The sequence below is a fragment of the Hippoglossus stenolepis genome, chromosome 14, assembly GCF_022539355.2.
Source record: "Hippoglossus stenolepis isolate QCI-W04-F060 chromosome 14, HSTE1.2, whole genome shotgun sequence".
Lineage (NCBI taxonomy): Eukaryota > Metazoa > Chordata > Actinopteri > Pleuronectiformes > Pleuronectidae > Hippoglossus > Hippoglossus stenolepis.
The window spans coordinates 8347399-8363326 of NC_061496.1; the positions used below are offsets into that span (position 1 = coordinate 8347399).

At 41.3% G+C, this 15928-nt stretch overlaps 1 protein-coding gene across 1 annotated transcript in view; it reads right to left on the minus strand.

Annotated features, from left to right (window-relative positions):
• Window positions 1-9803, minus strand: part of nek7 (NIMA-related kinase 7) — a 61229-nt gene extending 51426 nt beyond the window's left edge. The window contains exon 1 of the mRNA XM_035175955.2: window positions 9671-9803. The gene's annotated coding sequence lies outside the window, so the exon portion shown is untranslated. The remainder of the gene's footprint in view (window positions 1-9670) is intronic.
• Between the last annotated feature and the right edge of the window lie 6125 nt (window positions 9804-15928).

Below are 15928 nucleotides of genomic sequence, written 5' to 3' on the forward strand. Positions count from 1 at the left end.
ATCACTGTCTAGCATCCCTGATCAATGATAAATCAATCACACCTTGATTTCAGGAGGTTTTGTGTGACAACATTTAACATAACCAGAAGTGCAGAGGGTTGATAATATTTCGGAAGATATTTTTTACGCTGCAATATTTCCCTGATAGATTGAAGAGAAGGGGGCAGTCAACTGTGTCACAAAAAACCTGCTGTATTGCCCGTGTTACCCCCTGCCAGTAAGTCTGGATGGCCGGGCAGCTCCAAAAATATATGGAAATGACCGGCCAGCTGTTCTCCACATTTCCTCCAGCAAAGACCTCTCCTCTTAAGAGATATTTAAGCCAAAACTATCAGATAAGAGACTGAGGATAGGCTTCTATATCAGAATAGAGCTGACAATATTCAGAAAATGAAAACAGCAGTCATCAAAATTACAGAGAAAGATCGAGGGAAAGAAAGAAAGGGAGTAAGATAGAGAGAAAAAAGCTCCACAACATGGGTTGAAAGCAGCTAAACCAAAGAGGTCTTCCCTGCCTCCTTCACATATTACAATATTAATATTAATGAGACTTCCTGTTTTTTCCCCCTCTGTTTTTTCCCCTTAGACGATTTGAACATGAAAAACTTAAAAAGCGCAAATTCCAGGAGTTGCGTATCACAGTTTGACCTGGAGCCACACAGCAGACACCAACCATGACAGACTCGCTGTTCAAAGCAAGCAGGAGCCGCTTTCATCAGGGGATCCTGGTGTTTTTTGTTTTTTTACAGTGTGACACCACCAGCCCATGCCATCTGCCTTTTTCTAAAATCAGAACTTCAAGATGTGCTTTCTGCTTATGCGTTGTTTTTAGGTGGGCTTCACAACCAAAGCCCAGCGTCACGCAGGCTTTTGCTTCTATGCTGCTTGCTGACTGCTGTTTACAGCCAAGCCCCGCAGTGTGGCGCAATGTTGAATATTCACTGTTAAACTGTCTAGCCAGAACTGGTTGGGAACCCAGCCAGGCCTTCACAGTGCAGTGGCGTAAGATTCTCCCCCCCCCCTCAAATGCAACCCGATAAAAATCCATCACTCCTTCTCCAGCGAATCCAGAGACAGACCAGTCTACTTCCCTCCTCCTACCACACACCCACTTCCTGAAGTGTCTCGCCTCCTGGGGAGACCTTTATTAAGCCCAAATCCTCCTCCATTCTTACTTAAGTACATTTAGTTCATCATAAATAACTACACACCAATACATTAACACACATATCATTTGCACATTAAAGACACCTCTCCTCTATATCAGAGCAGGCCTCTGCTGACTCCTGATGCCTGCCTTCAGACATCTGTAAAATATTTTTATTCTGTGCCCCAATACCGCACTGGCAAAGGTCTCTCATCCTTGGCTTGGCAGGACTTCTGACAGAGCCAGCCGGCAGCGCCATACAGGCCTAACCCCTGCTGCTGCAGCTTCCTGCTGCTCCTAGGGAGTCAGGCTGCCTGCCTCCCATTGACAGAGGGCCAGGCTGGGCAGGGAAAATGAGGCTGAGGGGAGGCCCCCGGGAGAGGACCCCCACTAGTGGAGAGCAGAGTCAAGAACGGGGGGACAGAGGCTGAGGGGTGGGCAGAGGCAAGTAGAAGTGGTGAAAACTAAGTAGGGAGAAGAATGGCAAGTCAGCAAGAGGAACTAAGGGTCTAATACACGAGGCGGTCATACAGACATGGGTGGCATGGAAGTGGAAAGGGAGCGAGACAAAGGGGCTCGAGGACATGTTCAGCAGCAGGAGTTAAGGGGACCTTCTCATTATGACTCCGCTCCCTCCTTCATGCCCCCAGGCCTTGACCACAACCTCAAAGCCCCAGGCCAGACCAAGGGACCAGGGAAACCAGGGAGGACTGCTGTGAGTCAGGGTACACATGCAGAGAGAGGAGAGGAGGGGGTGAAAAGATTTCATCAGCACCCAAACGAGGCAGCGTGAAACAAAGAGACTGAAAAGAATACGGATTTCACAATTAAGGTTGTTTTGTTTCTGTGATCCTAGTCTTGTGAGATACATTTTCATGAAAATTGCTCTATTCTTTTTTTTTTACTAATTACAATCTATATTAAAATTAGTAAAGCCAATCCAAGTTAGAATATATCTGACAGCAACACTGAAAAACATGTAGAAAAGCCTTTGTCACAAACTTGTTCTGAAATAATATCTCATGATATTTATTATTTTATATAATGTGCGAGAGTTGTTTGAACTCCCAGTAGCTTAGCTCCTAACAATGACAATATGAATACAATTGAAACTGCTGTTTGTGCTATTTAGCAGTTCAGTAGCTTTGTAACATGAACTAAGCAAACTGGATGTTTTTAACATCTGGTATACCCAAAGTACAATGTGCTACAATAGTGCTTGTGGCTTCATAAACCTGATCCAGTTCGATTTTTTAAAAATGCCTTAATCAACCCTAAACTTGATCTTGCAGCTCAATTAGTGACGTCAATAGAAGATTAAAAACCAGTATATTAAACAAAAAAGATTTGCAGGAGAGACTGTCCCTAGTTTTTCACAGTGAAAAGGGGGAGGGCAAAACAGACAGTCTGTCAAAACAAAATGCTCTCATACAAATTTGTTCAATTCTGCAGCAAATCCCGTGTGAAACATTAACGCTCATTTGTGGTGAGGCTGGAACAAACGCCCATAGCACAGTCAGCAAGCAACACACAAAAAAAAAAACATTCCTCTCTCATTCCGTTCATGAGTGCAAATTCATTCTGCTTTTGTCTCATCTCATGACAAATGCATACTGTCACTGTCACTGATGTGGTGTTTACACTGGCATACAGCATCTTGTAATTATTCTGTGAAAGTGAATTTGTATCCTGAGGGATTTGTATTTGTGCATGTGGATAATCAAAAGAGATAGAGAGGGAGAGGGGACACTTGGAGAGTGATCTCCAATAAAAAAAAAAGGAAGATAGAGCTTGAGAGCCATCTTTTCAGTGCAGTTCAAAATATGCCAACATGACTTTGGTATCTGTTTTGATCAAATGTGGACAACATCTGGGGTTCTGGTTGTATACAGCCCTCAAAACAATTTGACCCTGCCCACAAAACAATTGATTAATAAAAAATTTTAAAAAATAAAATACTAAATCCTAACAAATAAAAAAATATCTTGTGATGGCAATAAATTTTTCTCAGAAATAACATCAGTTTGTATATCAACATGTCCTTCAGGGTGGTCCCTTCTGGCTGTATGTATGTAGTGCTTACCTAAAGAAATGGACAAACAATAATGACAGACCATTGGACCTAGTTTGTAGTGATGTGCTCCCACTAATTAAAATGGCCAATCTTGAGCATCATTAAATTAATTTTCATTCATTAAAAACGTGCTAAACTGGATATGTTGCAAGGAAAAATAAGCTTGAATGGAATCAGGGATCTTCGGTGGAGTTATGGTGCCAAACAAGCTTTCACTCGACCACCAAGTTCTTACAGAGACAATGTTTATGTTACGAGGGAGAAATACCTGTCTTTGCCAAGCATGGAACTACCAAAGTTGAAGATTTGTTTGAGCAAGTTGATTAGGCTAAAATGCAGCATCATCATCCTCACTACCATCTGACATCAGACACCTCGCTAAAGAGAAGCAGTTCCAGCAGTTACATACGTGTGTTTAAGTAAGTAAACAAGTTTATTTGTATAGTACCTTTCAGATACAAATCACAAAGTAATAACAAAAAGAAAATCACAAGCAATTGTTACAATCAGCAAACAAAGAGAGACAACAAAGAGAAGAAGAAATATCCTTGAATTAGTTTATATTATAATAAAGGATGTTATCAAATCTAAATTGCCCTACACATAATGTTCCTCACCCCTGGTTTAGATGGCAACAAACTGCAGCTTATTTTTCAACATGCAACCCAAAGGCAAAGTTCGCACGGTTCTATAGGTAGAGATACACAGTCTCTACTGTATAATAAATATACAGGTAGTCCACAAACAGCCAAACTAAGAGACTCTTTATGTAGCCTGACTGTGAATACAAACTCACTCATTACAGTCTAAAATTAGAAGAGTCTGTGTACTTAAACACATACTAATAACAGCTATATGACACAACTACTCCGTCAAGTCAGCAGCTCCAAACAATGAAAACAGAAAGCTGCAAACTATTTATGTCAATACATAAAAATTAATGAAATATCTACTCATTTTCTGTGCGGATTTACAACAGTGTTTCCGAGTAGACCTGGTTTTAACCTTTCCAGTACGCAGTGGAAAAAGGCAGGCGTAATGAAGCTATTTTTTTTCATCTTTGTTTAAACATTATTTCTGCTTAAAAGGCTATTTGATGCGAGTGGAAAAACGCTTTAATGTTATTTCTTAAATTAATCCATTATTTTAATAGGTTCATAACTCAATTACACATAAAGAGACTTGTTTTTTTTATAGAGCAGGATTTCAGTCAAAGCAAAGACAATAACTGTGAAAAAAAAAAAAAGAATGAATAAAATCTTTTTTTCAGACACCCTTTTGCGGGGAAATAAACCATTGATATTGTGTGGTCATGACATAAGCTGACCAAGGGGCACTGACAGCATTTCATAAACTTTAAGCAGGGTCCTAGGTCAGTAATTTTTGTGTTTGCATGTCTTTGTAGTGTGTTTCCCCCCAGAGCAATATAGAGCCCAATGAGAAAAGGCATCGACGCCACAGTGAAACTGAGAACTTTCACGTGACGTGGGGAGCCGCAAGGCATCCTCCAAGGATATTTGAATGTTCGAAACATCAGTGACCCTTCATAAGATAGAAAGGAGATGGATATGAAAAATATTGACAGGCTGGCTGTTTGAGGGGAGTGTAAAAAGCAGCTCAGACAGCCCACTCTCATTGCCAAAGACCTTACTCTAAACCCTAACCAAACTGAGCCTGGAAAGGATAGACGATGCTTAATTCTTCTGGGAAAGGCATCTAGTTCGCTGTTTCTTTTTTGAATTTTCTTGCTTTTTATCATCTGATAATCTAACAGATAATTGCAAAGCCCAACACCAAAGTAGCCCATATCCTAAGCAGTGATCTGCTACCTTTGCCAGCATCGTTTCTGTACAAGGCTTGGCCAAGGTCTTTGACATCATGCAAAAGACAGTGTTTAATGTAGCTCAAAAGTTGCCTAAGGAAGCATCTTCCTTTAAATATGCTTTGTGAAAGAAAAAGAGGCGAGCTTTATTTTTTTGTTCTTTGCGAAAACCCAAAGGCAAGATGACTGTTAGAGTGGTCAGATGACAAATGTCTCATCTGATCTTTAATCCAGTGGAAGGGCCAGCTCCAGGGCTAAAACAGGAAACTCTCACAGGATAGAGCGATTTGGTAAATTCCACTGCGCTAAATCACTTCTGTGGGTGCACTAGATTTCTCCACACCAATGAGTAGCATTTTAGTTTCTCTCTCTGCGAATGTCTTAGTAGTAGAAAGATATGTACTGAATGGCCTCGGCCAATATTTATGTATCTGAGACCAGGATAAATTACCGAGAGAGAGATATACTTTTTATCTGTGCTTTCAAGAAGGCAAACAAGTAAAATACAGACAAAAAAAAAAGTCAAGTGAGATGACCAAGATCTGTTATAACAATAGAAGCAAATAGCACATTTTCTGTCAAATTGAATTAATTTTTTTCTGTGTAAATTGGGATCATGCCTTTGCGGGGGTATAAATCGTCTGGGATTTGTTTTAAGCACTTGACTTTACATTTGTGGCTCTCATCTGTAATTTGACACGTTTCTTGCGTAGGTGGTTGTGGGGACCACTCTGTGGAATAATTTGCAAACTACACTTTTCTGATTCATGTCAGACTTTAGACTTTTCACATATGCGAGAGAAGTGGCTCCTTTTTTTTTTTTTTTAGGTATGAGCTCCGCATTGACTCAGCTGGTTAGAGTCCTTCTCCTTTTTGTCACTTACTCTGTTCCGTGTCACGGTCACTTTCTTTAAGTTGCTTTCATGCAAATTCTCTGTCCTAATGTGTCCGCAAGTCATCCAAATTAACAAAATGATATTGCCAAAAAAGTGTGGGTTTAAGTGAAATAAGCATTAGCTAAATACAAAAGACGATATGTTTTTTAATTGTAGCACGATATACATTGTCACATTGCACAGCCCCAATTAAGTCTGATGACAAAAGATCTCTTTCTGTGCTTCTATTTTCAGTCGGACTAAACACTACTGAACGCCGCTGCTATTATCTCTCTCTAGTTTTATTAAATGCAAACACTGCTGCGGGAAATCAAAATCATTAAGTTTTGCCAAAAGCTGTCAAAAGTAATCCACCTCTCATCAGCTGAGGTTCAAAGCAGGGTATACTGGCAGAAATCCCTCATCACGCAGACTGACACGAACATTTGGCAGAGATTTGCTGATCATCCGGTTCATGACACATTCCTTGATAGTCAACTTCACAGAGCCAGCCGGTGTTCATCTCCATCACCTGATGATGCTGGCACATTCAAGCCTGTTGTCTTTGACGATCATCGAATGTGGCAACAGAGAAGTGAGTAATAATTGGGTCAACAAGGTATGTCAGTACCCACTAACTCTCGTCTGAATCATCTCTGTGCAGTGTAGCCAAATGTGATAGTATGACGCCTGAGTTATTTGGCTGTGATAGGCAGCGACAGCAACATGGTATGAGATACTGTTTTAAACCTTTGTGTGACCTCTTGAAATGTTCAGGCCAGAGAAGCGTGGCGATGCCTAAATATCTGTATGGTTCAGCTCTCACTTCATTTTCTTCATTGTTTGTTGAGGCTCTTATATTATTATTATAAATCATCATTTAAGATTTATTGTGATTATTAATATTCAATACAAGACTTTTTCAAAAAAAGTCACACAAGAAAAACCTCCTCCTCTAAAGAAGACTTGTAGATTTATTTTTCATTCAAATAAACCATTTCTACTGGTATTTCTCTTCCAAATAAACCCTGTCCTCCAGGCTATAACTCTTATTGGGATTTAACGGTGTAAAACAGACAGCTGGGAGCAGTGCTTGGGCCAAGTCTCTCTTTTTTCCCAGAGATACAATACACATATAAACTTTATGGTTTAGAAAAATATACTGACACAATTTCTGCTGAAAACTAATGGCTAAGAAATGTTTGTCTGGTGCTAAGTATTGGAAAACACAGCCTTAGGGTTTAGAAGAAACACACAGTTGTCCTTGTGTTCAAATTTTCATAAAAGAGCATGTTTTAGAATATGGTTGCTTGGATTTTAGTCTAATAACACTGTATATTGCCACATCAATGACAATTAGAACTGAAATGATAAATACCAAGCATTTATTATTTCATAATAATTTCCTTTACAATTATTTTATTTTAATTCGCCATGCATATGACTAAATAAATTATGTATTTATTCAACATATTTATAGTTCATTAAACTATTTACGCCAACTACCCCTGAAGTTCTGCACTGGTTTGAACTCAACACCTCAACCACTGTTGTTAAATCAGATTAAATTACAATTTAAAATAACCTACTTTTACTATCAGGTCTGTATTAAGTTATCAAATTTTTATTCAACCATTCATACTCCACAACAGGTCTCTAATATAATTTTAGTGTCATACAGCTGAGGAGACACTAAGGTTAAGTCACCAATAAAGTTTTGTCCACGCAGAGACAGCATGGATATGAGTACTGCTGTAATTGAAGTATCTGCTCTCCATCTGTGAACATCCATAAAATGCTCGTCGTGTCCTACTTTTGTGGTATGTGAGTGAGTTCATTGGATGCAGATGCAACATAAAGTTAAACATGTTTTGATACTGGCTGGGGACCAGTGCAGCAAATCATTGCCTTCTCATTCTCTCCTCTGTTGTTTCCTGTCTACCAGTATTTTTTAGACAAGAAGTCCGGAAAATGTCTGGAAAATTGGGTCCAGATATTTTCAGGGATTTGCCTTTCACATATTTCGATCAGACGTGTTTACAACAACAGGAAAATGTCCAGAGCATTTAGGTGAGGGCTGGCACCTGGGTAGAGCATCCAGGAGGCAGGACATGATGTCCAAAAGTTCTGGATTCTTGTTTTCTCAATTTGACATCTTCGTCAGCGTCTGCTACGTGTATGGCTCCTCTTCAGCATCCTGAGACATTTGTTTTTATCAGTTTTGCATCATCATGCGTTAGAAACATCATCAACACACCCATTTGCTCACTCTGATATTTTCCAGATATTTTAGTAGACGGCTGGCAGGAAGTTCTGGAGAATGTCCAAAGCAACTGACCCTATGTGTTCTCACGGACAGGCCCTTCAGAACATTTCAGGAAAAAGTCCGGAGTTAAGTGTACGTCTGAAAGCAGCTTCTGTCTCCTCACTGCCGACTGCCAAATATAGGTTAAAAGGAAACCTTTAAAAGATAATAACATATAGGGGCAAAAAGGGAATCCACCCATCAGCCTCTCTCTTTCCCTAAATAGGCTCATCAAGTAGACAAGCAGCAAATGTGGACAACTAGATCTGAATCTGCTGATTTATCAGGGTTTCAACAAATTGAATTTAGGACATTTGTAAAACCATAATGAATGAAATACAAGACCTATGTCAAGTATGACATGTATGACAAAATATTGGAGGTATTACCTACAACCTCCCCAAGTCTCAATTCAGTTGATTGTTGCATTTTGATTAACTTCTCAATATATACTTCCCCCTTTAACAAAACATAAACCCACAACATTAAACAAAACAAGGGTCTTGTTTGTAGTTTTATTTCAGCTACTGGCTGTATCACTGCACTGTAACTACAACACATGGAGACACAACAAACTATGCGTGTCACCAAAACAAAAAACTAATATTTAGGTAACGGGATGCAACAGAAGTAGCGTTAAATAAACGTTCACATAATTAGGACCTACCTAAAAGTTTTAAGGCCCAGTATGAAGTATTTTACCATATTTAATACTTTTCGAGGCCTAAAGGTCAGAGTATTGAATTCTAGACTTGTAAAGACCCAGGCCCTCTTTATGATGACCCAGCCTGATACTGTCTGTTGTGTCCACATGGAGGGGAAGATATCATAGTGTTTATTTAACTATTAACAGGACCTGACACATTTATAGTCCAAAGTAAACATGGCAGGATGAGTGGATGATTACTGTTAAATCACCGAGGAGAACTTTAGCTACTTTTTTGATCCATAAACCACATGAAGACACACACACACAAGAACAGACATGAGCTAACTTACATGTTACTATTCTGCCACCTCGTCTTTAGCAGTAAAACTTATAAATGAAGTAGTATTTGTGTAGCACTGTACTACAACATCACCGTAATGATGATTACAAAGTGTGTAGTCTTCTTTCCACTTCAGGGTGAAAGCTACGTGGAGGTAAAGCTGTTCCAACACACGCTGTTATGCTAATGTCACTGTGACACTTGTCAGATTGAAGTGACAGCATCGAACTGCGGCGGCGAGAGTTAGCAGCGGCGTGCTACTAGCGCGCTAACAGGCTAAGCTAGCTGCGCGAACTTCGCAGAAACTTTTCCCCGAAGTGAGCGTCAAACAACCAGCGGGCTCAACGTGAGGCTTCACCACCGAGTCAAAATGGAGGAGGGGGGGGTGATACCACTGTACGGTCGCTGTGGTCCACTTTCACAAGCTGGGTGTCAGGTAACGCTGTGTCAGTTCTTACCAGGAAGTGTGGGACTCTTCTGGTTGCTAAGCTGGTCCTTCTTCTTCGTCTCCTCCTCAGGGTTATGGCGCACGTCTTTGTTTTGACTTTCGCTTTTCTCGACAAGGTCGCTCCGGGGGGAAGTCGTGTCTGCGGCGGCCTCTCGTCTCTCCTGCGTGGCACTGCCGAGTCTGAGCTCCTAACTTTTTTCTTGTGTGTCTGTGTGTGTGTGTGTGTCTGTGTGTGCGTGAAGCGGAGACAGAGGCTGTGTTGTGGAGCCAGTGGAGATGTGTACGTGTTTCACATCTCTCCTCCTCCTCCTCCTCCTCCTCCACCACCACCGTCATCAGCGGCTCTCCTGACCCGCGTGCCAGTTATGTCAACACGGCAGCATTCCCGGGAGGGCCCGGTGTCAGAGGAGCGGAGGGAGCCGGGCAAACACCGCGAGATTCAACAGGGAAACTCCAGCACAAACCACCCTCACTCCATTTCACTGGGGTTTTATTTGTGTCCCGTTAAATGTGTGTGAATCTGACCACGTGTGTGAGTGTGTGAGTCATTCTTCACCCAGGAAACCACTAGAGTTCAGTTTTAGTTTCACCAGTGTTGGTCTGAACATGTCTGTGTGTGTTTGCTTGACCTGATGCTGGTTGCAGCTTCTCCTCTGACCCCGAGCACATCTGGTTTTTAAAGGGATAGTTCCCTGAAAAATGAAAATTCACTCGTTATCTACTCACCGCTGTGCCGATGGAGGTGGTGGGTGAAGTGTTTGAGTCCACAAACCACTCCTGGAGCTTCAGGGGTGTAAACAGCGCTGCAGCCAAATCCAATACAATTGAAGTAAATGGTGAGCACATCTTCAAATGTAACCCGCTCGTGTGGTGTCATCCAAGTGTCCTCCATCCATGGTGTCATCCATCTAAATGTCCTCTCTCCAGTCAGCCGTGTTCACATTCATTCACGCACGCACACACTTCCCACTGCATTTTATGTTCTTTTCTGTTGTTTTTTTTACCTTTTGTAAAGTATGTTTGTTATCTAGGACGATAATGCAAATGCCCTGAATAAATTTTGTAATCATTGAAAAATGACATAGGTGTTTTGGGGCCTGGGGAGTTATGAGACCACATAAGTCGCTTGCTTTGCCCAGGTAGTCATCCAATCTTGTATTGTGTTATTATTATGGTAAATTGACTGTATTTATACTGTGCTTTTCTCGTCTTAATGACCCTTTAAAGCACTTTACAGTATAGTCCACCCATTCACACTGACGAGAAAAGCACAGTGTAAATACAGCCCATTTACCATAATAATAACACAATACAAGATTGGATGACTACCTGGGCAAAGCAAGCAACTTACGTGGTCACGCATCTCATTCTGACGCTGCCGGCACAGCCATCTGGAGCAATTTGTGGTGTCAGTGTCATGCCAAAGGACATTTTGTCATGTGGACCGGACAAACTGGGAATCCAACCGCCAACCCTCCGATTAGTGCTCTCTCTCCTGAGGCACAGCCACCACTATTAGTGATGTATTTTCATTTTAATCAATTGTTGAAGCAGAGCTCATTTATTTTCTGTGCTACAAGATAAAAAATTTGATAGGCCTTGAAAAAAGTATTTGACGAAGTAATCTTGACTCGGGCCTGTGTCCACTTTCTGTCTTTTTCCACAGCTTTTAACTATCGGCACATAATTTACTCTGATTTCATAGAGAAAAGCCAAATACTAAACATAATGTTAGGTAGTTTAATCTATAAACATGTATCATACTTTATAAACCAATGTGTTTGCATGTCAACAGGTAACAGTAGCTGTCAAACAAATGCAATCAAAAGTACAATATTTCTTAATGAATTTAAGTGGTTTAGAAGTAAGAATGACTTTCCCCACAAATTCAATTTAAGTACTGTAATGAATGGACTCGGTTACTTTCACTCACTTTGTGTGACACATACTTGCAACAAAAACAATAAGACTGGTTGATGTAACTTTGCTCAGAATACGCAGGATGATTCGTCGAGGGTGTGTAAGCGTGTGTGGGTGTGTATGTGTGGAAGAGGGAGACGGAGCCAGCTTAGGCTTAATGGATTCTGCTGAACACACTCGTATCCACACACATCCACACAGAGCCTCGCTCGCTATTACCATACGCAGATGCATGCAGAGTACCCACACGTCCCATGACACACACCCGCACGCACACGCTGCGGGTAATTGGGTATATCATGAGAATTTATTGACAAAAATGGTATTGCGGATTGACACGCATGGACAGCGAGAGCATCTGGAATTGATCAGCTTACTTTGCTTTGATAAGAGCTTCAGCGCTGATTCCAGACTGACAATTCAAACACTGCTGATACACAAGAAACACATCTGTCTCCTTCCCATCCCCATTGTTAATAATCAACAAGTTAGGTAGGTTTGTGTTTTTTCTCCCTACTTCAATAGTCTTTCTTGTTAACCTCACTGCAAATACGGAAAAGGGAGAGATGCCTGGAGTGTAGGATTTCTCCCCCTTTTTCTTCAACAACAGTTGAAGATTAAAAGAAACGTCTCACGGAAATCTGTCAATTCTGTATGTGAATAATGCTGTGTGGAATTTAATGGCATGAGTTATATTGGGTTTCCTCTACACCCACATTTTCTTTCAATAAGATCAATGGCGCTCAGTGACAGATAGGGACGGTCTTTTGTATCTTCAAATTTCAGGTTTCTGAGGGAATAATTAGATGGATGGATGAAAAGTAATGCATCAGTCTGCGAGGGGAGCTGCACCCAGAGATCCTCTAGTTCAACATGCATGCCTCCACGTCTGTTTGGTAGAAAAACTGTTTAATAATCGTGTCGAATTTCCATTGTTCTAAAAGTGGCTCTCTGCACTGATCTGGCGCTTTAAACCAATGGCAAACTTTTTGTGTTCTTTTTGCTGATATTGTTTATTTAACAGAGAGAGGATTTCCTTTTGATTTGGGGATATTTTTTTTTCCACGTGAAGAGAGTATTGTCATCTATTTCAATCTCTCCCCCTTTAAAACTTTCTGGTGTCGCTCGCAGCAAACCCCGAATCCAAGGATCTTCCTCCGGATGCGCTGAGGAAGGTAGAATCGCTGGAGTTACAGTGATGCTTTGGACATTTTACTGTAAAAGTGTCATTTAACTCTGACGCATTTGATTCTTGATCATATTTTCGTGTGCACAAATGTAATCTGATGACTACTAAGTTGAATTTAGTCGACATCTAGAAGCACATTAGGCTAAAATTGATCTTCAGGCTACTTTCAGATCATTTGTAAAACTGCAAAATATTTAAATTGTGAAGAAGAACTGTGATAGTCTGAGAACACATGCACACCGGCTCAGTTTTTGTTTTCTTCAAGACACACATTTCACTGCAATTCTACCTGGGTTTTTCATCGCTAAATATGCAGAAATGTTTGCACCCAGAGGCTGAAAGCACATTTTAAACACTTAAAAAGGGAGAAAATGTTGATATTCTCACTCATGTCTTTTATATCTCCCTCTGTGTTGTTGATCTGGCTCAGGGGTTAGGTATGACTGCAATGTGGTAGAGACAGAAGCTGCAGTCAAAGCTCCTGTGATCGGGTGCAGACTTCATAGAGACCAGCAGATGGAGGGGAGAGGAGCTGCGTGCATCCTGAAGGTTTAGCAAGAACTGAGAGGTTACACTCCGCCAGTACAAAGATGACCTGTCACACACTGAAGCATGCCGTATCAATGCAGACGAGCTTCCTGTTTATCTACCTCACAGAGCGCAGCCATTAGAGGAAGAGAGAGAGGGATTACAGATGGAAATATGTATGAAATGTTGTCTCTCCCTTCGTATACCCAGACGAACTTGGAGGCAGCGAGCATGTGATGCCTGCATTTCCATTTTTTTTTCGCTAATTAATGTTGTTTTGTCTTCAAAGCGCAATTGCAACCCATAGTTATCAGCCTTGATCGCAGCATTTTCAAGGTTGTTTAGATGTGAGCCGTCACATAACAAATACGCGTAAATATAGAATAACAGCACAACAGAGAAATAAAGGATTTATGGCGTGTGGAGAGCACCGCGCAAATGAGGCACAGGAGAGATAGTCTGTGGTAATGTGAAGGACAAAACTGGCATATTATTTCTGCCTAGATCACTACAAAAAAATCTATTTCTCAGTGGCTGCTTTTGTGTTTCTGCATTTGTGTGTGTGTGTGCGTGTGCGTGCGCGAGTGCGTGCGCGCGTGTGCGTGGATGCATGTGCACAAATGTATCTGTTAGCATATTCCTGCTCTTGGCAAACATCCAGCACAGTGGATCTCTCCACCTGCTCGGCTTCAACCAGAAGGGCAGGCCTCAGTCTCACACACACACACTAGTCGCTGTACACGTCTAAAGTGGCTACACACACATACACACACACCAGTAGAGCTGCGTCTCATTCACATCATCACCCTGCTGACATCTGCCTGTGTGTGTGTGTGTGTGTGTGCGTGTGTGTGTGTGTGTGTGTGTGTGTGTGTGTGTGTGTGTTTACTGGTGCCGGTGTGTATTTGTGTTAGCAGGGTGGCTGGTGTGCAAGGTGAGGTTAAATAGGTGCCTAGCAATGAGAGGATGGAACTGAGGTGGAACTGGCAGAATGTCATACACACACACACACACATACACACACACACACACAAGCAGCGACAGTAGAAACAACACCATCAGAGACACATGTAAACTGCAGGTTGAGGCAGAGTGAAGACCTATGCCTCAGTGATCACTCCATACTTTGTTTTGACCCTGTCGCCTGTCACTGTGTGTGTGCAGTGTGTGTGTGTGTGCAGTGTGTGGTAATGTATGTGTAATATCTTGCAGAGACTTGCTGATCACACAGAAGGGATGTCGTCATCGGAGTTGATACATGTTTGGGAAATAATCACACATCTGTTGTTACATGTTGAGAATAACTTTGATTTCTGTTGGACGACGTTGATTTAGATGTTTCTTGTTGTGAAGGAATACCTGATGTCCACATTATGAGGGACCAGCAGAGATTTCCTCTGATACACTTTTGTTATGACAGATAAAGTCAAGTGCTCATACCTTTAGTTCCTCATTTGACCTTTATCAGTGACGCACTCTTTGAGGCAGATCTGATCAAATAACAGGGCTCGGCTGCAAATGCCACAAAATTGAGCAGCATTTTAAAACATCACCCTGATGAACTGACATGTATCTGGATCTGAGACACTTTTAATTACATGTGACTCCAGTAAAGGTTTTATCAGCAGCTACAGTATTAGTCCAATCCATTTGACTTGGTCTATACCAGTGGCGGATCTAGGATTTTTCTAAATCAGGGGCCATAAAGGGGCCACAGTTTACCGATAATATGTCCAACATCCTTGCACATTACCTGATTCAGAAACTGCACATTTAAGTCATTGTTTGTTTAGTTATAGCTTTATAGCTGTGATCAAAGCCACATGTCATTGAATACAATTTGAAAATTGTTCCTTGTTCAAACACAATGTCTTCTTAATAAGAATAATATTAATATATGTCTTCTTAATAAGAACTTAAAATACATTTTAAGTTCTTCATTATTTATTGTCAGTATTGTTAGTGAGTGACTAGTGTATTTAAAAAAATACAACTGACAGGACAAGGGCACTTCAGGGGCCAATCAGATTTAAGCTGGGCCCTGTGCCCCCCCTGGCCTCCCCCTGGACCCGCCCCTGGTCTATACATTTGAAGTGTCGCAGTGGGGGTTGAGTTCCTGGCCAACATTTATATGGAGATTGAACCTGGAAAGGTAAAACACAGTGTCACACCTATCACCATGGGATTACTGAAGCTTTATGGACAAACTGCTCGTGTGACAGCAAACACGTCGGGTTGTCTGGATTGTTTTTGCACAGTCATTGTAAACAGACGCTGTCATTTAACAGGAGGAAGTGGTTAGAGGTGGGAGGACGTCAGCTGGCGGAGACCCTCCTCTCTCACATGTTGAGGCCTCTACACAGACACGGCAATATTGAACCTTTTTTTTTTTTCATGCAAAAGTAAGGATCAGAGCTTGTAAAGGGTTATCGCTCTATAGTGAGTGGATGGTTTTCACAGGAAGGTGATTCAACAAAAATACATGTGCTCAAATGCTTGTAAGCAATATAATCATCTTTAGGTCCAACATGGAGGTTATGTTTCCACCCCTGTCCATTTGTTTGTTGGTTTGTTTGTTTGAAAGCAAGATTGCACATAAACAACTCTATGGACACGGAGGAACCCATAACA